Consider the following 19,460-nt stretch of genomic DNA (forward strand, 5'->3'; position numbering starts at 1 on the left):
ATGACATTGTTTGCATAAACAAAAAAAGGTAATTAGATGATTTTTAATTAATGCTACTACAGGATTGGTAAAAAGAAAGGCCTTTTCACACTGTTAGAATGTTGCCTTTAACTTATTTTAATAAGTTAATCAGGTTTTGACTATATTTTTCCAAGTTATACAAAGTTTAGCCTAATATTTCTAGTCAGTTTGATTGATGTAAGTTGAGAAAACACTGAAAGAAGCAATTTATAGAAGACAAAAAATTTCCTTAAAAACATTACCATTGTTGAAAACAGTTGTGCTGATTATACTGTCTGCAGAAACCACTGTCTTTTCTAACATTATAAATATACACTCACCGGCCACTTTATTAGGTACACCTCTCCGACTGCTTGTTAACACAAGTTTCTAATCAGCCAATCCATGGCAGCAACTCAATGCATTTAGGCATGTAGACATGGTCAAGACGATCTGCGGCAGTTCAAACCGAGCATCGGAAGAAAGGGGAAGAAAGGTGATTTAAGTGACTTTGAACGTGGCATGGTTGTTGGTGCCAGACGGGCTGGTCTGAGTATTTCAAAAACTACTGATCTACTGGGATTTTCACGCACAACCATCTCTAGGATTTACAGAGAATGGTCCGAAAAGAGAAAATATCCAGTGAGCGGCAGTTCTGTGGGTGCAACTGCCTTGTCGATGCCAGAGGTCAGAGGAGAATGGCCAGACTGGTTCCAGCTGATAGAAAGACAGCAGTAACTCAAATAACCACTCATTACAACTGAGGTCTGCACAAGACCACCTCTGAACACACAACACGCCCAACTTTGGGGCGGATGTGCTACAGCAGCAGAAGACCACACTGGGTGCCACTCCTGACAGCTAACAACAGGAAACTGAGGCTACAATTTACACAGGCTTACCAAAATTGGACAAGAGAAGATTGGAAAAACGTTGCCTGGTCTGATGAGTCTCGATTTCTGCTGCAACATTCAGATGGTAGGGTCAGAATTTGGCATCAACAACATGAAAGCATGGATCTATCCTGTCTTGTATCAACGGTTCAGGCTGGTGGTGTAATGGTGTGGAGAATATTTTCCTGGCACACTTTGGGTCCATTAGTACCAGTTGAGCGTCGTGTCAACGCCACAGCCTACCTGAGTATTGTTGCTGACCGTGTCCATCCCTTTAAGACCATCTTCTGATGGCTACATGGCTACTTCCAGCAAGATAATGCGCTATGTCATAAGCGGCCTTCACAGTCACCAGAACTCAATCCAATAGAGCACCTTGGGGATGTGATGGAACAGGAGATTCACATCATGGATGTGCAGCCAACAAATCTGCAGCAACTGCGTGATGCTGTCATGTCAATATAGACCAAAATCTCTGAGGAATATTTCCAGTAGCTTGTTGAATCTATGCCACGAAGGATTAAGGCAGTTCTGAATGCAGAAGTGGTCCAACCCGATACTAGTGAGGAGTACCTAATAAAGTGGCTGTAAAGTGAATGTGTTTAGTGTCACTTTTCATCAGTTTAGTTTAGTTTTTGAGCAGCAATATATTGGTGGTATTGTTGAAATAAACATTCATGTTGATATTGTCTTATTTTCATATCATCCCACAATTATGGGTCAAGCGAAATGATTACCATGACATTCAATAACAAAAAATATCCTTTTCTCCCTCAAGGGCCAGGATTCTGAGCTTCCCAAAAACATTTACAGCACATTATAATAATCAAGTTGGCAGACACTTATCTAAAACAACATTCAACATACACATTTGGTGATTTGCACTGCATCCGTATCTCCACCAGTTGAGCAAGAGGAAAATTATCTGTGAGCAATAGCATAGCTTTGGTCTTAGTCATGTAGGGTTGAAGCGAGCAGCATCATGGATATCTCGCGTGTTTCACACTAAAAAGGAAACAGGGAAAGTTCGACAAAACGCCAAGAATCTACATTCCCTCTCGAAAGCGCTGGCGCAAGGTGAAGAAAGGTTAGCACGGGCCCTAATACTTCTTTAATTGGTTGACTTCGAATTAAATTTGCATTAGTTTATGGCTCTTAAAACAATCGCCCCAGGGCATCATAAACAGCAAAACACTGGCAAACAATTCCAACGCTCGAATCTCGGAACTCGGCATGCTGTGTAAAGGTTGGCCAAAGTTATGGTGAGGATGTTTGGCAGGGCGAGTATTGACACTAGAGCTACTCACAACATGCCTTGTTGAATCTTGGAGTGCTCTGGGTTTCAGTTGACTGCAAAGGTCATTTAGGTCCACCCAGTTTCCCAAGTGAGTATATAAGGGTACGGCTCAGCTATGTGGCACTGAGGCTGTATTATTATTTTTAGAGCTGGTAGAAATGTGACATTTCGGGTCTCTTGTCATTCCAGGTTGTGTTTATATTGCATACATGTGCATCCTTTGGGGCCTTTTTTTGTCTTCTTTTCTTTGTAATTATTATTACAATCACTGGCCACTTTATTAGGTACACCTTACTAGTACCGGGTTGGACCCCCTTTTGCCTTTAGAACTGCCTTAATCCTTTATGTCATAAATTCAACAAGTTACTGGAAATATTCCTCAGAGATTTTGGTCCATATTGACATGATAGCATCATGCAGTTGCTGCAGATTTGTCGGCTGCACATCCATGAAGCCAATCTCTCGTTCCACCCCATCCTAAAGGTGCTCCATTGGATTGAGGCTGGTGACTGTGAAGACCATTTGAGTACAGTGAACTCATTGTCATGTTTAAGAAACCAGTCTGATTCTCGCTTTATGACATGGCGCGTTATCCTGCTGGAATTAGCCATAAGAAGATGGGTACACTGTTGTCATAAAGGGATGAACACGGTCAGCAACAATACTCAGGTGAGCTGTGGTGTTGACACAAAGCTCAGTTGGTACTAATGGGCCCAAAGTGTGGCAAAAAAATATCCCCCACACCATTACACCACCACCACCAGCCTGAACCAGTGATATACGCAGGATGGATCCATGCTTTCATGTTGTTGAAGCCAAATTCTGACCCTAATTTTCCCATTCTGATGCTCGGTTTGAACTGCACCAGATCATCTTGACCATGTCCACATGCCTAAATGCATTGAGTCGCTGCCTAACTAATCAGTTGGCTGATTAGAAATTTGCGTTAACGAGCAGTTGGACAGGCGTACCTAATAAAGTGGCCCATCAGTGTATTTCGGCTGTGTTAATGCAAAACAGCAAACAACAAACCACTGAAACATATTAAAGGGGACCTATTATGCAAAAATCACTTTTATAAGGGGTTTAAACACAGTTGTGTGTGAACCTGATGCGAACAGTGTGTGAATAAAAACAAGTCTATTTTTATAATTACATTTCATAAAAACATGTAGAAAATCTGTAGAAAACATCTGTAGAAACACTTTGATTGACATTCTCCCTCTATACATGTAATCAGAATGGGAAAGCCCCGCCCAATTAGTGATGATCTCTCCCTCATTAGCACGAACAACCCTGAGTGAGAAGCAGCCGTCTTGTCATTAGAGTTTTGATTCTTCTGCTATGGTGACACTTAGGCGTTTGTAGCTCTGCCCCTTTTGAAAAGACGGCTTGGAGCACAATCTCTTTTGAATTTAAGGCGATAGCTACAACAACTCAATTTGGATCAAAGCCTAAAAGCGGCAGTTTCAAAGAATTAAGAAACATTATTTGTGGTGTATTTTGAGCTGAAACTTCACATACACACTCTAGGGACATCAGAGACTTATTTTATATGTTGTAAAAAGGGGCATAATAGGTCCCCTTTCAAATGGCAAAATTTTATCCCAGTGCCATTTAAGCATTAAATTATGCACTTCTTTGTTAATAGGCTTATATTTAGTTTGCATTGCCTCAAAATTGTTAATACTACTACTACTAATTATTATTAAATGTTAAAAAATGTCATCATACGCTTGGATATCATATTAAATCTGAACTACCTTTATGACTGAAAATGAATTGCATATGAATGTCTTCAGCTATGTGGCACTGGGGTTGTGTTATTATTTTTAGAGATGGTAGAAATGCGACATTTCGAGCCTCTTGTCCTTCTAGGTTGTGTTCATATCGCAGTTAATCTATGTGTATCCTTTGAGGCCTTTTTTGTCTTCTTTACTTTTTATTATTATTATTATTTTGGCTGTGTTAATGCAAAACAGCAAACCACCGAATTCTTTTAATATGGCAATATTTTATCCCAGTGCCATTTAAGCATTACACTCATCATTACACAAATGTCATTCAAAAATGAGCAGAAAAAACATCATTATTGAGTTTTTTGGGACAACTTAATTGTTTTATGTTCAATCCACTTGAATTTGTAAAACCTGATAAGTTAACTTAATTTCTTCATCTTGTACCAACACAAATCGATTATGTAAAACCCAGCATTTTCTACAGTGTAGGCTTATATTTTGTTTGCATGGCCTCAAAATTGTTACTACTACTACTACTACTACTACTACTACTACTACTACTTCTACTACTACTACTACTACTAATAATAATAATATAATAATAATTCTTAATATAAAATGTTAAAAATGTTATCATAAGCTTGGATATCATACTGAATCTAAAATACTTTTCTAATTGAAAATTAATTGGATATGTATTCAGCTATGTGGCACTGAGACTGTATTTATCATTGTTTTTTGAGCTGGTATAAATGTGACATTTCACCTCTTGTCCTTCCACATTAGATCAAGGTTGTGTTTATATCATAGTTAATAGGCGTGCATCATTCGGGACCTTTTTGGTCTTCTTAATTTTAATTGTTATTATTAAGCCTGTGTTAATGCTAAACAGCAAACAGTTAATACACTCAAAGAAATCACATTTGCTTTTCAAATCGCTTTTTGTTCAAACTACTTATTAAAAATGAGCTGAAACAACACAATTCTGGAGTTCTTTTGGGGACAACAGAACTGTTTAATGTTTTTTTTTCGTTGTAATAGTATCAGTAGAAGAAGACATTGTAGTAGTCGTGGTTGTGGCTGTAGTAGCAGTAGTAGTAGTTGTAACATTAGAAACTCTCTGTAGTAGTAGTAGAAGTAGTTGGTGTAGTACTTGTGATTTATTATTATTATTATTATAGTGGTTGTTGTTAATGATTATACTGTTGTCCTTGTCCTTGAATTAACTCATTATCTTCAACACTGACTTCAAAACTCTTAGAATAGAATTAGAGTAGAATTAACGTTTAGTAAATTTTGCATTTCATTTGATAAAGTTGACTGTTGGGTTTTACAGTGTTTTATTATTATTATAATGCTGATAATGTTATCATAAGCTTTGATATCATACTGAATCAGCTATGTGGCACTGAGGCTGTATTATTATTTTTAGAGCTGGTATACAAGCAACATTTCGGGCCTCTTGTCATTCCACATTAGATCGAAGTTGTTTTCATATCGCAGTTAATCCATGTGCATCCTTTGGGACCTTTTTTCTGTCTTCTTTACTTTTTCTTATTATTATTTTGGCTGTGTTAATGCAAAGCAAACGTTTTGCCGAAAGGTGTATTTTTATTGAAAATGTTATATTTCACTCACATTTCCTTTCATAAATCAGTTTTACACTGGGTATGAAAATTAGTTATACTCACGACCGAAATATTCCCACTGAAACCTATTAAAATGGCAATATTTAATCCTAGTGCCATTCAAGCGTTAAATTATGCAATTCTTTGTCAATAGGCATTTATCTTGTTTACATGAGCTCAAAATTTATTTTCTTTTCGGTTTAGTCCCTTTATTAATCTGGGGGTCGCCACAGCGGAATGAACCGCCAACTTATCCAGCATATGTTTTACACGGCGGATGCCTTTCCAGTTACAACCCATCTCGGCGACCTTCTTTGTAACATATAATATAATAATTATTACTATTATTATAAAATGTTGAAAATATTACCATAAGCTTGGATATCATACTGAATTAGACAGTTGTGTTAATGTAAACTATTTTTTGAAAACTGAAAATTAATTGCACAGAAAGGTTTAAGCCTGTTTTTTTTAATCTTTTTGAACAATTATTCATATATTTGCATTATATATGTATTAATTATTTGAATGAATAATTAAAGATCATTAACTTGATGGAAAATGACGATATCCTATTCATAAAAGAATCCTCAAATAAAGTATCACATAAAACATTTTATAATAATATAATACATCTTAGGGGCAACACGGTGACTCAGTAGTTAGCACTGTCACCTCACAGCAAGAGGATCGCTGGTTCGAGTCCCAGCTGGGTCAGTTGGCATTTCTGTGTGGAGTTTGCGCGTTCTCCCCATGTTGGCATGGGTTTCCTCCGGGTGCTCCGGTGAATTGAATAAACTAAATTGTCCGTAGTGTATGTGTGTGAATGAGTGTGAGTATGATGTTTCCCAATACTGGGTTGCAGCTAGAAGGGCATCCGCTGTGTAAAACATATGCTAGATTAGTTGGCGGTTCATTCCACTGTGTCGACCTCTCATGAATAAAGGCACTAAGCCAAAGGAAAATGAATGAATGTTTAGACCTGTAAGACTCTAAATTATTATATGCATTTGTTTTCATGGCAAAACTTGTCTTGTCACCAAAAAAGGCTCACACAAATTCCAAAGGCAGATACTGAATAGGTCAAATCCTTCAAAAAAAAAACTTTATTTATAGTGGCAGTATGCATGAAACATGTAATATCGGACAGAAACATGTCACGTTAACACAAAACAAATTTTTTAAAATAGTTATTATTGAGTCAAATTTACAAGTCAAATGAATTTGCACTGCTATTTATATTTACTTATCAATCATCATAAAACAATAAAGCAATCTCTTATAAAATATAATAATAATAATAATAATAATAAAAAATAATAATAATAATAATGTAATAATTTTTACAGTGGAGAATAGAAAAGAGATTGTCTGATAGAAAAACTCTCATATTAACACATTAAAAAGAATTCTTAAAGTTTACTATTCAGTCAAATTTACAATAATCTTCATAATCTAATTTGCACTGCTGTTAATATACAGATCAATCATCATAAAGCTTGATAAAACCACAAATCTTTGATAAAAGAACTTTTTTAAGTGGATGCATGCATGGAAAATACATTCTATGACAAAAATTAACACAATTAACCAGCAATTATGTAATTTCAGTCAAATTCACAACAATCTCAATTGAGATGAATTTGCTATATTAATATGCTCATATCAACCATTATAAAACTATGAGATAAAACGTAAGAAGAATCTTAGTCTTTGTTATTCCATGTCACATTATTATGAGTGTGTTAATGTGAACAATGAGCCTGAAAATAAAGTTATATTAATATCAACAGCAACACTCTCGCAAAATACCCAGCTGATTCAGTCGTTGCCTAACGACACCGCGTTTCTTTTTTCTTGTCAACAAAAAGGCAGCGTGGTGCACCTCGCGTTTTTGGAACGTTAATGCGCGTTCGGTCTGATCGGTCCCTTAGGTTGTAGTCTTTAAAAACAGCACTTTCTTGGCATATTAGACCTACCGCTTACTGTCCGATATTGGTGAAAAAGTATTTTGTTGTCCATTCTTCCTTAAACACATGATATTCAGAGTAAATTTTTTTTGCCTGACCCATTTTTAGTCATTAACGGTAGAGTGCATTTTAATATCTGAGAGTGTGTTCTAATTCTATTGGTTGCACTAACTGTACCGCGTGCAATACTGCCATCAAATGGCGTTCACTTGTATTGCATCATTATTTACTCATTTTGAAACCAACCCGTTACTCTGAAGCAGCATTTTAAAAACTCCCTCGCAGGCCGGATAAAAGTGTTCAGCGGGCCGTAGTTTGCCCACCTCTATATTAGCTCTTTGTACCAAAATTGTTCTCGTACCAGGCTGTAAACACCTTTTTTTCTGCTGTAAAGTCAATAATTTTAACAATGGGGTCAATAGAAATATGCTCTATTTGGAGTCCGGACTAGCGAAATTTTGATGAACTGCAGTTTCAGTTACTTCTGTATTTGCTTCACAAGGGAGAGCGGTATGTTGCCGCTTGCTTCAGTCACAATATTCTTATCCACACCCCTCTTACCATTAGTTTGCTATGAGTGAATGATGCGAAACAAGAAAGCCCCGCCTCCAGCTCAAGTTGCAAGTATACATCAACACAGCCTTTAAACTAAGCCATACTGCAGTAGTAAGCTGAATGATTTATAGAGGCTGATAAATTGTTGAGCGTTTCATTAGCCACATGCCTCTCAACAGCACTTAACTGACACCTCGTGCATTACATGTGCCTTCACAAATAGGCCTGTTATGCTTCGCAATTAGCACCGAGTGAGTGTTGCACGGCTTCGGGCAGATCTCTCCGAGCCTCTTAAAACCCCGCACAGCCTTCGTCCGCTTGTTATTGTGTTACCAAATACATGAAAGATATGAGGTCAGCGCTGCGTGTTGTGTACAGGCCCGTCACTGCTGCCAAGCAAAACACACGCCACCGTTTAGTCCAAGCTGAGCGACGCACACAAAAACACACCGCTTTTCAGCATCTCGCCTTTCAGCACCGAACTCTTAATTGATCCTCTGTAGAGTAATTGCGCGATATACAATTTCGTGAAGTAATTGGTGGTGCTGGAGCGGCTGTTTGGCAGTCCGACACGCTTTCAGGGAAAGTTTGGAGTGTAAGAGTGAGAGAAAAAGGATTTTATGTGCTGAAATGCTCTAATCATTGTGTTGAAAATTAACCAGTGCAACTGGAAAACATTAAAACGGCTGTTGGCTGTGTGTGTATTTTTGATCGAAATGCACCAATGGCAGGTTAGTGTCTCTCTCAGATGTGTTTGTGAGCTGGTTTTTATTACGAAGGGCGTTTATGGCATGTCTTTCCACCTTAGCATGACAGGCTGAGAGCCAGGAAACTTTGAACAAATGCATCCATTGCTTTGTTTCTTATTCAATCAGTGTGAATGGCAACATGTGGGAGGCTTTAGCAGCTTCACACATTGCAGCTCCACCAATACTATCACACAGCAATTTAGAACATTTTGATTTAGCAGCTAATTCGTATGAAGACAATCTCATTCGTACAGTTTAGGCCCACTACTAGTTCTACCCCTTAGCCCTTTCTCTTACACCTACATCTCACTTTGTGCGTACCGTGAAGGGGTAGGGGTGTCCCAATTCTATTTAGCTTGAAGGCGTAGGGCTAAGGGGAAGGGGTGAATAGCCCTTCGAACAGAGATTTTTCAGGAGCACACTCGAAACCAAGGGGTAATAAAATTTCCCAGAATACACCAGCCACAACGGCATGATAGTTGCACCCGGAAGTAAGGAGATCCACAAATTAGTATTTTTTTGTCATTATTATGAATTTTTACAACAAACAAGCAGATGTTTAATATATTCATAACCGCGTTTGTGTTTTACAGTCATGCTTAATAAAACAGCTAAAATAAAAACTGCTAAATTTCGCTATCTCTAATCTATAATAATAACTCCTGTACAGCAGTCCCACAACATTCTGTCACTCGATGACACTGGAATACCCTGTCAGAAAAGTCTAGTGGCTGAGAATGAGCTTTTTACAGTGTCTGCTATAATGTTAGTGTTGTTTTCTTGTGTTTACACATAGATATATACACTAGATATCGCATACAGACCCTGAGCATGCGTCATTAGCGCCGCCACTTTTGTGCAGTGCTCCCAGGACAAGTGTCATTCAACCGCACTAGTCCAGTGAAGATGCTGGACTTCAGCGCTGTCTACGGGTGTAGTAACGAGCAAACAAAGAAAACAAAGCACAAAGGCAGAACATTTCATAGGTAAGATTTAGTTTTTTACGTTTTTGTATGTTATAAACTTTTGTGCTAAATAGGTAACGTTACTGATGATAATACAGTCACTTACTGCATTCACCATAAGACAAAATAGCACCAACTCGCACTAAATACCCGGCTTACGCTAGTTTTGTTGAATAAAATCAGCAAACAATGCAAAAGAAATATGACAACGAGATGCTGCGGTGCCGGAAACTTGTATTATTGTCGGCTAAGTGAAGGAGTTGTTCATAACGGAGATTCATTCACAAACGAATCACTCCCTCCGTCAGTATGAAACGTGAAAGCAGGAGAGGAGGTGTGTTTTAGGACACGGATTAGATCAAATTGAACAGGGAGGGTGTATAGTACATTTCCATACACACAAACACAAGCTTTTTGTCAGGAATGCCTGAGCGTTCACTTATCGATCAATGTAGAAAAGTGATGTAAATTTATAAGTTTCGTAGTTTATAAAAAATTGCATACTGACCTCCAGGAAACTCCCGATCATACATATATGTGTATTTCGCCGGCTCTGGATAGCCACAGTCCTCCACTGCAGCTTGGTCCCGCATTCATTTCAATGGAGCGCTACCCTGTTCTAAAATGGCGGCTCTATTGACGCATTCCTTCCAATAGACAACAACAGGGTAGGCGACATCTAATGTATATATCTATGGTGTTTACATAGATGAATAAGGCCACTGTGTAAATGCGCAGTACAGTTACAAGCTTACTGCCACATTACATTGTTATGATAGCATAATATATGTCTTCAGTGATTTCCTGAAGATAAATACCAAAAAATAGCACAACTAGAATAACTACAGCAGTCGCCATCGTCTGATCTCATATGAAGCAAGAGATCGCGATGACATATGATAAAGTGTGCCGGTGATGTAGTGCTGTCGCATTTCTTAGGGGTAAATTTTGAAGCCCTCCCCCTGCACATTTGGTTTTAAGGGCCATGGGGAAAGGGAAGGGGTACAAAAACAGAATTGGGATTGGGCCTTAGTATGATTTGCTCATCCCCCATAGATGGTTGGGTTTAGGGGTGGGATTTGGTGCCATGCCTCCTTTTAAAAATCATACATTTTAAAAGGTCACGAAACATCAAAACACATTTTTTGAGATGTTTTCAATCATATACGTGTCCCATGTTGCTAAAAAAACTATTAGGATGCATATATTTCACAAAAAAGTGAAAATTTGTTCATCTGCCTTTAATGTGACTGAATTTGTACATTTTATCCAATTCACCTCGCATGTCTTTGGACTGTGGGAAAAAACAGAGCACCTGGAGGAAACCCACGCCGACATGGGGAGAACATGCAAACTCCACTCAGAAATGACTGACCAACTGACCCAGCTGGGGTTCGAACCAGCAACCTTGTATATATATATACATATATATATAAGTATGTATGTATGTATGAGCAGTATTAATTAAGATACTAGTCTAATATTTCACTTGTCTGGAAATGACAAGAACAGATTCTTGCTCTGGAAATCCTACTTCAGTTTGGTCAACACCTATTGTTCCTCAGAGAGTTTTCCCCCTCGCCTTAAAACACTACTGACTTATATTATTCTTTGAAGAGCATCACATATTAATCTACCACAGTTTTACAAGCATTAAGAATAAATGTATGGTAGCATTCGTTTGTAAACTGTGGTTTGGAGAGATTTTTTAAGTCCTTCCCTGACAAAAAATGTACCTTGGCAACCATCGTTTCCAGCAAAATACCACAGGTGCAGTTATAGTTACTACAATAAAACTGTGGTCACTGTATTAGTCACTACTGTCATAGAAAAATAAATGAAACAATGACAGAAGGCCTTTGAAAGCAGCTAACTCAGTTTACAGAATATTCTTTGTTAATTTATTTAGGTTTCATAGTGGTAACAGTAATTGCCTGCTCACTATGGTATTATAGCAAAACAGTGGTTACTATGGTGAGTTTTAGTGGAAAGAGGAATTTCACTTGAAGTGCCGAGCACAAAGGCATTTATATATATATATATATATATATTTCTTAATATGTTTGAAGCATATATGGGGTGTGGTGTACGTAGATTGCTAGGCGACTATCAACTGTTTTCTCGGAGGATAACAAGCTGATAAAACATTGCTGCAACTCTGATTTAAGTTTTATTTATGGAGAAAATAAAAAGCACTATAGTGTTTGGGTGTTCTGTGTTTGTCTAAGACAATTAGTCTACTAAAATATGTATATTCCATACAAAGTATGAAGCTGATTGGTCAGTTCTTATCACGTGACTCACGGTGCGCTTGTGGCATTCTGAAAACTTGAGTTGTTTTCAACTGGGTGTGCGAGATGTGCGTGCGCAAGTCACATGCCTCCATTGAAAATAACAAACTTGCGCGCGGAAAACACGCATTATGCAAGCATGTAACCAGCCTATTAAAAGGGGTGGTTCTTTTTTCTCTTTTTGCAGTTATTTGAGGTTCAAATTCTGCATTTTAGTGACTCATTTGTGCTGGATTAGCTTGTTGGATGGTTATCATTACCACACTTTTTGAAGCAACAAAAATGTTTCCTACAATTTTGTCAAAGTGCTTATCATACTATTTTTTGTTTACAAAAAAATATGTTTATTTACAAACGTGCATTTAAACTGTAAGTCATTACAGTTTTATTTATAATGTAATGAGATTAGAATTTTACAAATATAAAAAAATACTTAATTTTACATGCTAATTTATTATCATTAATCATAAAAAATGGGAATCTGTTCTTGTTTTAAATAAAAAACTGTAGCCTATAGGCAAATAACAAACTGGCCAGCTCATTTCCTCAGAATTTGTCCATTTAAATAATAAAAGCCTTCTTTTATTGGTTATTTTATTGGTTATTCTTCCTAAAGCCTTCTTCTATTGGTTATTTTCATAATTTATGTGACAAATGAACTCATTTGGGCCAAATTTCAGAAGGGGGTGGGTTTTTAGAACCACCGAACCCTTCGCCTTTTCCCTTTCCAAAGATGTCTGTTTCTTACTCATTTTGCAAGCTTGTGGGTTACATTTACCGGTAGCACTTTTTCAGGGGTTGAAGACCACAGTCTTAAAAGACATCTTAATCTTTTCTCCTATATCATTCTATTAAATCACTTAAGTTTTAATAATGGAGATAAAACTATCACATATTTGCTTCCACTGAAGAATTGTTGAGATCTTTGCTCTGTTAATTAAGGCGGTGGATTGCTCCAGTCTATTAAATGTATTTTTAAAAAATGAGTTGAATTTACGTAAACAGATGGGTTTAACAAATGTAAATACAACCAAATGACACCCCCAAAGCACAACCGGTCTTTCTTCAAAGGATTAGAAGAAGTTCAATATGAAGGGAAATAAATAATTAGCTTAGCGTCCAGAGCCCAACTGTTTCTGTCTGTTTCTGATATGTACCATCATAGTTTTGTAATTGTCTAAAAGCCATTTGCTAGAAACTGTTATCTTCATGAAAGCTTTGAATTGAAGTGAACTGAGAAAATGGGGTGGCAGGGTGGCTCAGTGGTTAGCACTTTCACCTAACAGCAAGAAGGTTGCTGGTTCGAGTCCAGGTCAGTTGTCATTTCTGTGTGGAGTTTGCATGTTCTCCCCATGTTCGTGTGGGTTTCCTCCGGGTGCTCCGTTTTCGCACACAGTCCAAACACATGCGCTATAGGTGAATTGAATAAGCTAAATTGGCCGTAGTGGATGAGTGTGTGTGAATGCAAGAGTGTGTGGGTATTTCCCAGTACTAGGTAGCAGCTGAAAGGGCATCCGCTGCGTAAAATACATGCTGGATTCTGCTGTGGCGACCCCTGATTAATAAAGGGACTAAGCCGAAGGAAAATGAATGAATGAATTAATAAATGATTACAAAGGAACATCATATATGATTTTTTTTTTAAACGCAATCACTGAAATTGTCAAACATGCACCAACAATCCTTATTTAACTTTGACTAATCAGGGAAAAATTACAGTGCAGGTTGTGAAAAAAAAAAATTAAACAATCCCTCTCATTTTCACGCATCTGTTTACAGTTTGCAGACACGCTGTGGTTTGGCTGTGGGCATCTGAGTTGCACTCTGCTCCCCGTGGCGCTGTAGGAGGCCGACGCTGCTCACTGGCTCCTTGTTTAGTTGCGATTTTATTACCGCTGCCTGTTTTTCATTGAGTGTCCCATCTGACTCTTTACAGTGGCAGCAAACAGCTCCCAAATGCAACACTAACGTTACGCCAATGTGGGACAATGCCCTTCCAGAGGAGAAGACATCAAGCAGGGGCTATAACACGAGGGCTTGAGCTACTCGATACCCCCCCTTTAAGTACCAGATCCCCATTTCATACCCTGAATGGTAATTTAAACTCCAAAACAAGAGCGCAGCCCCTTCTAAATAGGCTACTAACAATATGGCGTGTTATTTTAATGGCTCAGTTAAACCTTCAGGCAACTCGCGGTTCCTTCTTTTGTCACGTGGTTGCGTAACGAATGCCCGTATTTTTTGCTCTACCAACTTCTGAAACGCTTACCCAAGCCCTATAAACCGCAAGGAGACTTCTTTCTCATCTAATAGCACTTCTGATAATAAAACGGCACACTTGAGTAAACGGCACACCGGTGTAGTAAAGTTCAACTAGCGAGTGATGTCAGACAGGGTTCGGGGGCCGAAAAAAGAGCTCGTAAAATGAGCACAGCCGGCCTCTCGGTGGAGAATGACAGAGAGATGTCTGACTGTCCTGCCATCCAGAAGCAGAGATCCAGAGTAAACGCTGCTGCCCAGAACAGAGAGAGCCTTTCAAAAGGGCAGCGGCAATAAATTGTGGCTTTTGACGTTTTGTTTTCTTTGCTTCGTTTGTTCAAAAACCATCTCCAGAAAACTAAAAAGGTCTTTTTGAGGACGTTTTGCTTACTGGGGAGAAACAACTATTGAGCGCAGCCCAAACCAACCGAATCCTGCTAACTAGATTTTCTGTTTGTCCATGATGCAAGGGTGCTGTAGGACTGCCAGAGCATTGCAGCATGGTTACTAAGATGTTCTCATTGGTTGCTAGGCTCTTCTAAGAGTGCTATGGAATATCATATGGTTGCTAGGGTCTTCTGAGAATGCTATGCAGTTGCTAGGGTCTTTTGAGGGTGCTATAGGATGCTATGTGGCTTCTAGGGTCTTCTGAGGGTGCTATAAAATGCTATGTGGTTGGCTAGGGTTTTCTGAAAGTTCTATGGGATGATGTGGGGTTGCTAGGGTCTTTTGAGAATGCTGTGCAGTTGCTATGGTCTTTTGAAGGTGCTATAGAACACTATGTGGTTGCTAGGCTTTTTTGAGAGGGCTATAGAACGCCATGCTGTTGCTAGGGTCTTCTGAGAGTGCTATAGAATACTATGTGGTTGCTAGGGTCTTCTGAGAGTGCTATAGAATGCTATGCTGTTGCTAGGGTCTTTTGATAGTACTATAGAACGCTATGCTGTTGCTATGGTCTTTTGAAGGTGCTATAAAATGATATGTGGTTGCTAGGATCTTCTGAGATGGCTATAGAATGCTATGCTGTTGCTAGGGTCTTCTGAGAGTGCTATAGAATGCTATGTGTATGCAAGGGTCTTCTGAGAATGCTATGCAGTTGCTATGGTCTTTTGAAGGTGCTATAGAATGCTATGTGGTTGCTAAGGTCTTCTGATGGTGCAATAGAATGTTATGTTGTCGTTAAAGTCTACTGAGGGTGCTATTGAATGCTATGTGGTTGCTAGGGTCTTCTAAGAGTGCTATGGAATGCTATGTGGTTGCTAGGATCTTCTGAGAGTGCTATACAATACTATGCGGTTGCTAGGCTCTTCTGAGATGGCTATAGAATGCTATGCTGTTGCTAGGGTCTTCTGAGAGTGCTATAGAATGCTTTGTGGTTGCTAGGGTTTTCTAAGAGTGCTATACAATACTTTGCTGTTGCTAGGGTCTTCTGGGAATGCTATGTGGTTGCTAGGGTCTTCCGAGAGTGCTATACAATACTATTCGGTTGCTAGGCTCTTCTGAGAGTGCTATAGAATGCTATGCTGTTGTTAGGGTCTTCTGAGAGTGCTATACAATACTATGCGGTTGCTAGGCTCTTCTGAGAATGCTATAGAATGCTATACTGTTGCTAGGCTCTTCTGAGAGTGCTATGCTATAGAATGCTATGCTGTTGCTAGGCTCTTCTGAGAGTGCTATAAAATTATAGAATGCTATGCAGTGGCTAGGCTCTTTTGAGAGTGCTATAGAATGCTATACTGTTGCTAGGCTCTTCTGAGAGTGCTATAGAATGCTATACTGTTGCTAGGCTCTTCCGAGAGTCCTGTAGAATGCTATGCAGTTGCTAGGGTCTTCTGAGAGTGCTATAGAATGCTATGCCATTGCTAGGGTCTTTTGAGAGTGCTATAGAATGCTATGCTGTTGCTAGGGTCTTCTGAGAGTGCTATACAATACTATGCGGTTGCTAGGCTCTTCTGAGGGTGCTATAGAATGCTATGCTGTTGCTAGGCTCTTCTGAGAGTGCTATAGAATGCTATGCCATTGCTAGAGTCTTTTGAGAGTGCTATAGAATGGTCTCATGGTCTTCCCGGACTCTTCCCAGGCCCTAGTTTTTGCTTCTGCAACTGCCCGGGCAGCAGCACGCTTGGCCTGTCGGTACCCATCAGCTGGCTTGGGAGTCCTGCAAGCCAAGCAAGTCCTGTAGGACTCCTTCTTCAGCTTGACAGCATCCCTTACTTCTAGTGTCCACCACAGAGTTCGTGGATTGCCACCCCAACAGGCATCACAGACCTTACAGCTACAGCTCATTACAGCCGCGTCAACAATGGAGTCAAAGAACATGGAACACTCTGTCTTAAAGGGCACCTAGGTTACCCCGTTTTTCCAGATTTAATATAAGTCTTTTGTGTCCCCAGAATGTGTCTGTAAAGTTTCAGCTCAAAACACACATCAGAATATTTATTATAGCTTTCTGAAGTTTCGGTTTTATACCTCTTAACAGCTTGTTGCTGTTTTTTGTACTGGGCCTTTAAGGCTAGTCCTACCCGCCCACCGTTCCCAGGTGCCTGTCAGCGTGCTTCAATCTCCGCCCTTGGCTGCCTCAGGAAGCAGATCTCACATAACATTTGTGAGAAATACTACAGTAAGATCTTTAACAATGAGTATTTGATGCATTTGTTGTGGAGTTGCAATGATGAGTCATACACAATGTTGTTACAAAACATTGTACACACACACGCACGCACACACACACACACACAAACACACAAACACACAAACACACACACACACACACACACACACACACACACACACACACACAGACAGCTCGCTCATTTAGCTTTGCACTGTTTTTGCAAGCAAATGTGACAGGATACAGGTTAATATACACTGCTGTATGAATATCTGTTATGTTGATGTACAAAACAAACCTGATTTAATGTCCACAAACCGGGATTGAAGCATCTTCTTTTTCTAACACGTGGCTGTGGTGATGAAGTAAATCTGAAGTGAATCACTGTAATTCATTACAAACATCACATCTGATGATAATTGATGATCCTAGCAAACTGAACAGACCTTTTATTCCCGGTTGCTTTGCGCTCGTCCTGTCTTGTTGATATGATTATATGTGTTACAACGGAGACATGTTAATATGCAGTTGTCAATCAATTCGATGGGTGGGGGGACCGCACTCCTACGTCAAGTTGCGGTTGGTCTGAAAACCGCTTGAATTGGTCCACCGTTTTTATGTTGTTAGATTAAAAAAAAAAGGACTGAGTGTGTTTATACAGTATCACCCCAATATTACGGTCTATACACTATACACATATGTCTGTCCAAACAGCTTGAAAAGTACATTTTTCACCATAGGTACCCTTTAATATCTCCAGCCTCCCTCGGGATCTGGTCAAAGCTCTTCCAGAGGTGAGAGTTGAAAATCCCTCTGACTTGAGGTTCAGCCAGATGTTCCCAGAGGACCCTCACAATACGTTAATTTGACCAGTATATTTTAATTATGACAAAGTTGCTTGTTTTCAGTCTTTTTTATAAACCTTCCTTTATATTATGATTGTAGAAGCTTTATGAACTCTAAGTTCTTCAACAAAACAACAGTTTATAATGCTTTATTATTAGTTATTATTAATTCATTCATTCTTTCACTTTCAACTTAGTCCCGTTATTAATAAGGGGTCGCCACAGCGGAATGAACCACCAATTTATCCAGCATATGTTTTACGCAGCAGATGTCCTTCCAGCTGCAACCCATCACTAGGAAACACCCATACACTTCGGACAATTTAGCTTACCCACCTATAACACATGTCTTTGGACTTGTGGGGGAAACCAGAGCACCTGGAGGAAACCCATGCCAACACTGGGAGAACATGCAAACTCCACACAGAAGTGCCAACTGACCCAGCTGGGGTTGGAACCAGCGACCTTCTTGCTGTGAGATGAATGTGCTACCCATTGCGCCACTGTGATGCCCATTATTATTAATTAGATTTTGTAATTGAATAAAAATACATTAAGTTTAAATAAATATTGTTCAATCTCTGATTTAACTTATTTATTTAAACATTTTATTTAAGGTAGATTTATTTATATAACTTATTTTAAATAATTTCAAGTCATCCTGTGGCCCCCTCGCTAAGTTAATAGCTGGTTTAATAATGGTTTATGGTTAGGGATTTCTTTAAGTCCCTATAGTGAACGCATTAGGGAAAACAATAATGAGGCTTGCCTACTATTAACGTTACACCACTAATAATATTTAATCCTTACAAAACATGTTTAAATGATCAAAGATTGTTAAAAAGTGGCTTCATTGAGGCCTGTTTATATCAGATTGTTGTGCCATGTGAATGAACAGGTCTCTAGTATTTCATATTTCTTTCCTTTTTTATGTCCTCCTCCGTGATTTGCTTGATTCCAAGGTCACCACTGTTATAAAGTTTCCGGTCAGATGCGTTCAGAGGTGCGTGACCCTCCCCGGAGCCTGAAGAGTTTGGTGTTTGCAGTTTGGTGCCTTGAAAAGGGAAAGAGCTTGGTCAAAGAAGGTAATCAAAATAACTCCAACTCCTCTGCTTGAATTTATTAGCCCGAGGTAAGCGCTCTCTGCCTCTGCTGAGTCATTAAATGTGGAGCTGATAAGTTAAAATGAGTAGAGGGACGATGACATCATGACAGGGCTAAACGGTGTTTTATAGTGGTTCGTTTTTGCTTTGGCGAGAAGTATTGCGTTCGGACGGAAACTACATGAAGGTTTGGGTGTGAAGGCCGATTGTGGGGCAATTCGCTTGCGTGTAAAGTTGAAGTCTGAATTAATCGCCCCCCTGAATATTTTTCCCCAATTTCTGTTTAAAAGAAGATTTTTTCAACACATTTCTAAACATAATAGTTTTAATAATTTATTTCTAATAACTGATTTATTTTATCGTTGCCATGATGACAGCACTTAATAGATATTTCTAAAAATACTAGTATTCAGCTTAAAGTGCCATTTAAGGCTTAACTAGGTTAATTAGGTTTACTAGGCAGGTAAGGGTAATTAGGCAAGTTATTGTATAATGATGGTTTGTTCTGTAGACAATTGAAAAATATATATTGCTTAAAAGGTCTAATAATATTGA

The sequence above is a fragment of the Danio aesculapii genome, chromosome 6 (assembly GCF_903798145.1).
Source record: "Danio aesculapii chromosome 6, fDanAes4.1, whole genome shotgun sequence".
Classification (NCBI taxonomy): domain Eukaryota; kingdom Metazoa; phylum Chordata; class Actinopteri; order Cypriniformes; family Danionidae; genus Danio; species Danio aesculapii.